This window comes from Dromiciops gliroides, chromosome 3 (assembly GCF_019393635.1).
Source record: "Dromiciops gliroides isolate mDroGli1 chromosome 3, mDroGli1.pri, whole genome shotgun sequence".
NCBI classification, from domain to species: Eukaryota; Metazoa; Chordata; class Mammalia; order Microbiotheria; family Microbiotheriidae; genus Dromiciops; species Dromiciops gliroides.
In genome coordinates, this window is record NC_057863.1 from 329,730,634 (window position 1) to 329,738,063 (window position 7,430).

A 7,430-nucleotide genomic window follows, 5' to 3' on the forward strand; every position below is an offset into this window, starting at 1 on the left:
GTTGTTCAGTCATTCAGTTGTGTCCAACTCTTCATGACCTGGCAGACCATAATGTCCTTCAAGTTTTCTTGGCAAAGATATTGGAGTGGTTTACCATTTCTTTCTCCAAGTAGATTAAGGTAAACAGAGGTTAAGTGACTTACCCAGGGCCAGACAGTAAATGTCTGAGGCTGGATTTGAACTCAGATCTTCCTGACTCCAGGCCCAATGCTTTATCCACTGAGCCATTTAGCTGCCCTTAACCAAATTCCAGCAATGTCTTAATTTCACATCTGAAGGCCTTTTCTCACTCTTCCTCCTTCTTGACTTCTCTGCCATATTTGATACCACTGGCCACCCTCTCCTCTTGCATACCCTTTCCCCTCTGGGTTTTTGTAATGCTACTCTCCTCTGATTCTCCTTGTCTGACTGCTTTCTTCATTTCCTTTGCGGGCTTAGCATTACTATCACACTCTCTAACTAAGACTGTTCTCCAAAATTCTGCCCGAGTCCTCCTCTTTACCCTCTATGCTCTCTTGGGAACTCACCAGCTCCCTTGAGTTTATTTTCATCCCTCAGCACATGACTCATAGATCTATATATACAGCCTGAATTTCTCTTCTCGTTAAGTGCTTATTGGACATTTCAAATTGAATTCCCTGAAGATATCTCAAATTAAACCTGTCCAAAACAGATTCATGGTCTTTCCCCAGAAAACCTTCCCTCTGCTACACTTCTCTATTTCTGCTAAAGACACCACAATTCTTCCATTCTTCTAGGTGCATGACCCCAACTTATCCTTGACTCCCCACTTTCTCTTTTCCCACAGTTAGTCATTAGCCAAATTTAATTGTTTCTAACTCCGCATCTCTCACACCCAACCCCTTCTCTCTACTCACATAGCCACAACCTGAAGCCAGGTTCTCATCACCTCCTGTCTGAAATAATAACAAAAATAATAACAACAATAATAGCTAATATTTATATAGTGCTTAGTATGTGCCAGGCACTGTGCTAAATGCTTTACAATTATTGTCTCATTTGAACCTCACAACAACCCTAGGAGGTAGGTGCTATTATTACCCCCATTTCACAGACGAGGAAACCAAGGCAACCAACCAGAGGTTAAATTATTTGCCCAGGCTCATACAGCTAGTGTCTGAGGCTGGATTTAAATTGACTCCAGTCCTGGCACTCTACGACTGAAATGGCTTTTTAATTGGTCTTCCTGTCTCAAGTCTCTCCTCATTCCAATCCATCCTCTACATCAAAACGATCTTCTTTTTATGCAGACCTGACCATAACATTCCCTAAGCTCCAGTGGATCATGATTGCAATCTAGGAGAAAATATAAATACCTCTGTTTGGCTTTTAAAGCCAAACCCTTTGGCCTCACTCAGGTATAAGCATGTCAACTCTCCTCCTTAAGAAGTCCCAGTGGGAAAACTAGAAGATAGTATGTCAGAAATTAGGCATAGACCAACATCTTACACCTTATACTAAAATAAGGTCAAAATGATACATGATTTAGACATAAGAGATGATACCATAGGTAAATTAGGAGAGAAAGGAATAGTCTACCTATCAGATCTTTGGAAAGGAAAACAGTTTATGACCAAACAAGAGATAGAGTATATTATAAAATATGAAATGGATGATTTTGATTACATTAAATTAAAAAAATTTTGTACAAACAGAAGCAATGCATCCAAAATTAGAAGGGAGGCAGAAAGCTGGGAAACAATTTTTGTGGCCAGTACTTCTGATAAAGGCCTCATCTCTAAAATATATAGGGAACTAAATCAAATTTATAAGAATGTAAGTCATTCCCCAATAGAGAAATGGTCAAAGGATATGAACAGGCAGTTTTCTGATGAAGAAACCAAAGCTATCTATTCCCATATGAAAAAATGCTCTAAATCACTACTGATTAGAGAGATGCAAATTAAAACAACTCTGAGGTACCACCTGACACCTATCAGATTGGCTAAAATGACAAAAAAGGAAAATAATAAATGTTGGAGAAGCTGTGGAAAAATTGGAACACTAATGCATTGTTGGTGGAGCTGTGAACTGATCCAACCATTCTGGAGAGCAATTTGGAATTATGCCCAAAGGGCAATAAAGCTGTGCATACCCTTTGACCCAGCAATACCACTTTTGGGTCTTTTCCCCAAAGACATCATTGAAAGGGGAAAAGGACCCACATGTACAAAAATATTTATAGCTGCTCTTTATGTGGTGGCAAGGAATTGGAAGTTGAGGGGATGCCCATCCATTGGGGAATGGCTCGACAAGTTGTGGGATATGAATACAATGGAATACTATTGTGCTGTAAGAAACAATGAGCAGGAGGAGTTCAGAGAAACCTGGAGGGTCTTGCATGGGCTGATGATGAGTGAGATGAGCAGAACCAGAAGAACATTGTACACAGTATCATCAACATTGAGTGTTGATCTACTGTGATGGACTATATTCTTCTCACCAATGCAATGGTACAGAAGAGTTCCAGCAAACTCGTGATGGAAGAGGATCTCCAAATCCAAGAAAAAAAAAAAAGAACTGTGCAGTATAGATGCTGAATGAACCATACTATTTCTTTTGTTTTTGGTGCTGTTGTTTTTTCTATTTTGAGGTTTTTCATCATAGCTCTGATTTTTTTCTCTTATAACATGACTAATGCAGAAATAGGATTAATGTTACTATGTGTATATATATATATATATATATATATATATATATAACCTATATAAAATTACCTGCTGTCTGGGGGGGGGAGGAGAGGAAGGGAGAAAAATCTGAAATTGGAAAGCTTGTATAAACAAAAGTTAAGAACTATCTTTACATGTAACGGAAAAAAATTAAAAAATTAAAAATTAAAAAAAAAAAAGAAGTCCCAGTGGCTTCCCCTTGTCTCCTTGATAAAATACACACTTCTGTTTGGCTTTTTAAGCCCTTCACATTCTGGTTCCAGCTTATCATTTCAGGATTATTGCACAACATCCATCTTACATTCTTGCCAAACTAGCGCGCTTGCTATATTCCCTTTACATAACATTCCATCTCCTGTCCCCAAGCCTTTACATAGGCTCTCTCTCATACTCAGAATGCAGTCTCTTGTAACCTATAGCTCACAGAATCCCTAGCTTCTTTTAAAACTCAAGGCAGGAAATTCCATCCAGAAAACCTCTTTTTTCCAGTCTTCATATTCTCCAGCATCTTTCTACTTCTAGTTGTGCCTGACATTTGACAGGAATTTAATAAGTGCTTGTTATATGAATTTAATGTATAGATCACAGTTGAAGGACGTTCAGCCTGGTGAAATACTTAGCCTGGGGATATTTAACTTGGCCAACAGAGTTGGGGGAGAAAAGAATGGGAAAGTTATCCTGAAATATTTGAAGAGTTGTCATGTCAAAACCATTAGACTTTTTTTTTCCTTCTGTTTTGTCCCAAGAATAACAAGGGGAAATTAATGGGAGCTGCAAAGATGCAGGTGCTGGTTCCATTGTAAAGGAAAACTTCCTAACAAATAAAGATGTCCAGAAATGTACTAGCCATATGAAACAGTTGGTTTCCCCTTCTCTTGAGGTCTTTAAGCAGATGTTGGAAGTCCACTTGTCAGGTATCTGGCAGAATGAATTTTTATTCAGGCACAGGCTAGACTAGATTACCTCTTGGATTCCTTCCAACTTGAAGCTTCTTGAGATCCCATATCATTTGCCTTTTCCTGAATGAGAAATTATCTTATCCAATACTGTGGAGTGTCAAGGCCAACTAGGGGCATGGTAATATGGATTTTTCAAATGTACTCCTTTCGCCCTTCCATTTCTTAGAACCTCTAGTTTCCTTTCAAGCTCAGATTATTGATTGGCCTGGACTAGTTGTTCAGTCATTTCAATTGTGTCCAACTCTTTGTGACCCCATTTGGGATTTTCTTGGCAAAGATACTCGAGTGATTTGCCATTTCCTTCTCCAGCTCATTTTACAGATGAGGAAACTGAAGTAAACAGGGTTAAGTGACTTGCCCAAAGTCACAGAGCTAAGAAGTGTCTGAGGCTGGATTTGAACTCAGGAAGATGAGTTTTTCTGACTTCAGGGCCAGCACTCTATCCACTGTGCCACCCAGCTCCCTCAGCCTGGACTAGATGAAAATACAATTAGAATTCAGAATGGGGGTGGGAGGGGAGAACAGTAAAGTGGTAAAGAGTTCAATGTCAACTTGGCAAGAAATCTTCATTGGAACACTCTGGACATCTGCTATTTGGATAAAGGCACAGAGAGTACACTCATCAAATCTCCAGATCAAAAATCTTAGCGAAATAGCCAAAACATGGAAAACAGGATCCCAAAAGACCTCAGCAGGATGGAGTAATGGACTGAATCTAAGATGAAAAATCAATAGAAATAATTAGAAAGTTGTGTCCCTGGGTATAAAAAAATCAGCTTCACCCATGCAAAATTGGAGAGACCAAGTTAGATAGCAGTTTACCTGAAAGAGATATAAACGTTTTAGTAGGCTGTAAGCTCAATATGAGTTGCTTAAAGATTTGACAATCAAAAAAGCTATTGTAGTCTTGGGCTCGTTAAGAAGCATAGATCTGGGGCAGCTAGATGGTGCAGTGGATAGAGCACTGGCCCTGGATTCAGGAGTACCTGAGTTCAAATGCGGCCTCAGACACTTAACACTTACTAGCTGTGTGACCCTGGGCAAGTCACTTAACCCCAATTGCCTTACTAAAAAAAAAAGAAGAAGAAGCATAGATCCCAGGAATCCTGGTCAGATATCATCTGAAGCATTTTATTCTGGGCACTTTTTTTGGTTATTTTAGTATTTTATTTTTTCCAACTAGATGTAAAGACAATTTTTTTTTTTTTGCAGGGCAATGAGGGTTAAGTGACTTGCCCAGGGTCACACAGCTAGTAAGTGTCAAGTGTCTGAGGCTGGATTTGAACTCAGGTACTCCTGAATCCAGGGCCAGTGCTTTACCACTGCGCCATCTAGCTGCCCTAAGACAATTTTTAATATTCATTTTTACAAAATTTTGAGTTCCAAATTTCTCTCCTTTTTCCCTCTTCCTAAAAGAGTAACCAATTTGATATAGGTTATATATGCTGGGCATTTAGTTTTAAGGTCAGTGGTAGGCTGGAAAGCATTTGGAGAGCAGCCAGCATGGCAGGACCTTGATTCCAAGTGATGTAAAGATCTGCTGAAGGAATCAGATATGTTTGACCTGGAGGTGGGTGGCATGTGGTGGCTATCTTCAAGCATTTGAAGGGCTGTGATATAAGAGAAGTAGGTTTTAACTATTTTGGCCCCAGAGGGCAGAATCAGGAGCAATGAGTGATAGTGGCAAAAAGACTATAAAATTTAGACTTAATGTGAGAAAAAACTTCTCTCTCTCTCTCTCTCTCTCTCTTTTTTGTCGAGGGGCAATGAGGGTTAAGTGACTTGCCCAGGGTCACACAGCTAGTAAGTGTTAAGTGTCTGAGGCTGGGTTTGAACTCAGGTCCTCCTGAATCCAGGCCTGGAGCTTTATCCACTGCGCCACCTAGCTGCCAGAAAAAGCTTCTCAATAATTAAAGCTGCTCCAGAGATGATAGTTTCCCCTTCTTTGGAAATCTTCAACCAGGGACTGAATGACCCCCTTGTTAGGTATATTATTTGTATTTATTCTTTTCATACCCATTTAATATATACTTATACAAGGCATTCCAAAAGTCTTACCATAGTTTTAAGCTATTAAAGCTTCCCTCCCATAGTCTTCCCTTCTCTTTTTTTACCTTCTCCTTCCCTTCATAACCATAACCTTCCTTCTCCTTCCTATCATACTCTTCCCTTCCCTTAAACTATTCAAGCTTAAAACTGCACCAAGACTTGGAAAACCTGTACATGTACTTGTCTTCCCCAATTAGAAGAGACTAAGATCCTTGAAAGTAGTTGGTTTTATTTTTTTTATCCCCAGCACCTTCCACAGTAGCTGGGATGCATATAGTAATCAGTATTTATTCACTGATATTACAGCAGGGGATTTTTTTCCGCATAGGTTAGACTGGATGACCACTGGGTCCCTTCACACTCAAACTCTTGTGATTGATCCAACCCAAATGTTGTTCATGATGCCAAGAATCATTGTGACATCCTTTCCCCTCCTCACAAGGTAGTATGTACCACAGATCAATGACCAAGATCAGTCAAGTTTATATTCAATATAAATTTATTCACTAAGTTACACTTGCCCAGTGTTGGAATCCTCCAAGACCAAAAAAACCCACCAAAACCCAAGGAGTCCTTTCTACTCCCATCCTCAAAACCTACAAAGTGCCTAGGAACTCAGAGGAAGGGTGAATTTTGGCTAGTCCATGAGTTCATCTTTTATAATCAGCCTGGAACATTCCCTCCGATATGTAGTTTTCAACCTCTTATATCAATACTATCTTTTTTTTTTTTTTTGGCAGGACAATGAGGGTCAAGTGACTTGTTCAGGGTCACACAGCTAGTAAGTGTCAAGTGTCTGAAGCCAGATTTGAATTCAGGTTCTCCTGAATCCAGGGCTGGTGCTTTATCTACTGCACCACCTAGCTGCCCCCAATACTGTCTTTTTAAAAAAAAAAAAATCCACCCCTTTTACTCTTAACCCAGTTTTGTTGGGATACAGATCTCTTTACAGATATATATATATGTGGGTATTTGTACACACATATGTCATTTATATGTGTGTATGTTTAAACATACAGACACGCACATATATACATCAGTATGTTATATACTACACAGATCTAGTTAAGTTTACTCTTTTCCATGTACCTACTTGTAAAGAATTTTGCTAGAGCCTTAACCCCATGAAAGTCATACACAAATACAACGACAATTTTTACTCTGTGCATCTGGCCTAATGACTGACAAAAGAAGTGTCTTAACATTTTACGGCCCAACAAATATTAGCTGCCATGTACCACTCAGTTTTTCCAGAGCAATAGCTCTATAGCAGCTTGGGCAAAACCACCAGGTGTTTCCAGGCTCAGTAAGACAAGTCATGCCTATACTAAGCTCCTGGGGGTAGAATCTTGATCTGTGATTTCACTAATATAGGAGACTCCCAGGTGAGGAATCTCTCTCTACCACTGCTACTGGTCAGCACCTTCTATGCCACTCATAGCCCTGGAGAATAACCTAGAGCTGACAAGAGGCCCACAACACTCCTAAGTGCAGATTAAAACATAGTTTCCATCTGATTTTAATGTGTCGATAAATTAATTCTAAAAAGGAAATATATAAATATGTGTGATTTTCTAAGTCAATATGCAGTCCACAATCAGTCCTTATGAACAGTTTAGCAGCCCCCATTTCTGTCTGAATTTGACCTGGCACTGAGAGGTCAAATACCTTGTCCAGCGTCACATGGTTAAGATGTATCAGAGGCAGAAGTTAATCATTGATCTTCCTAGCT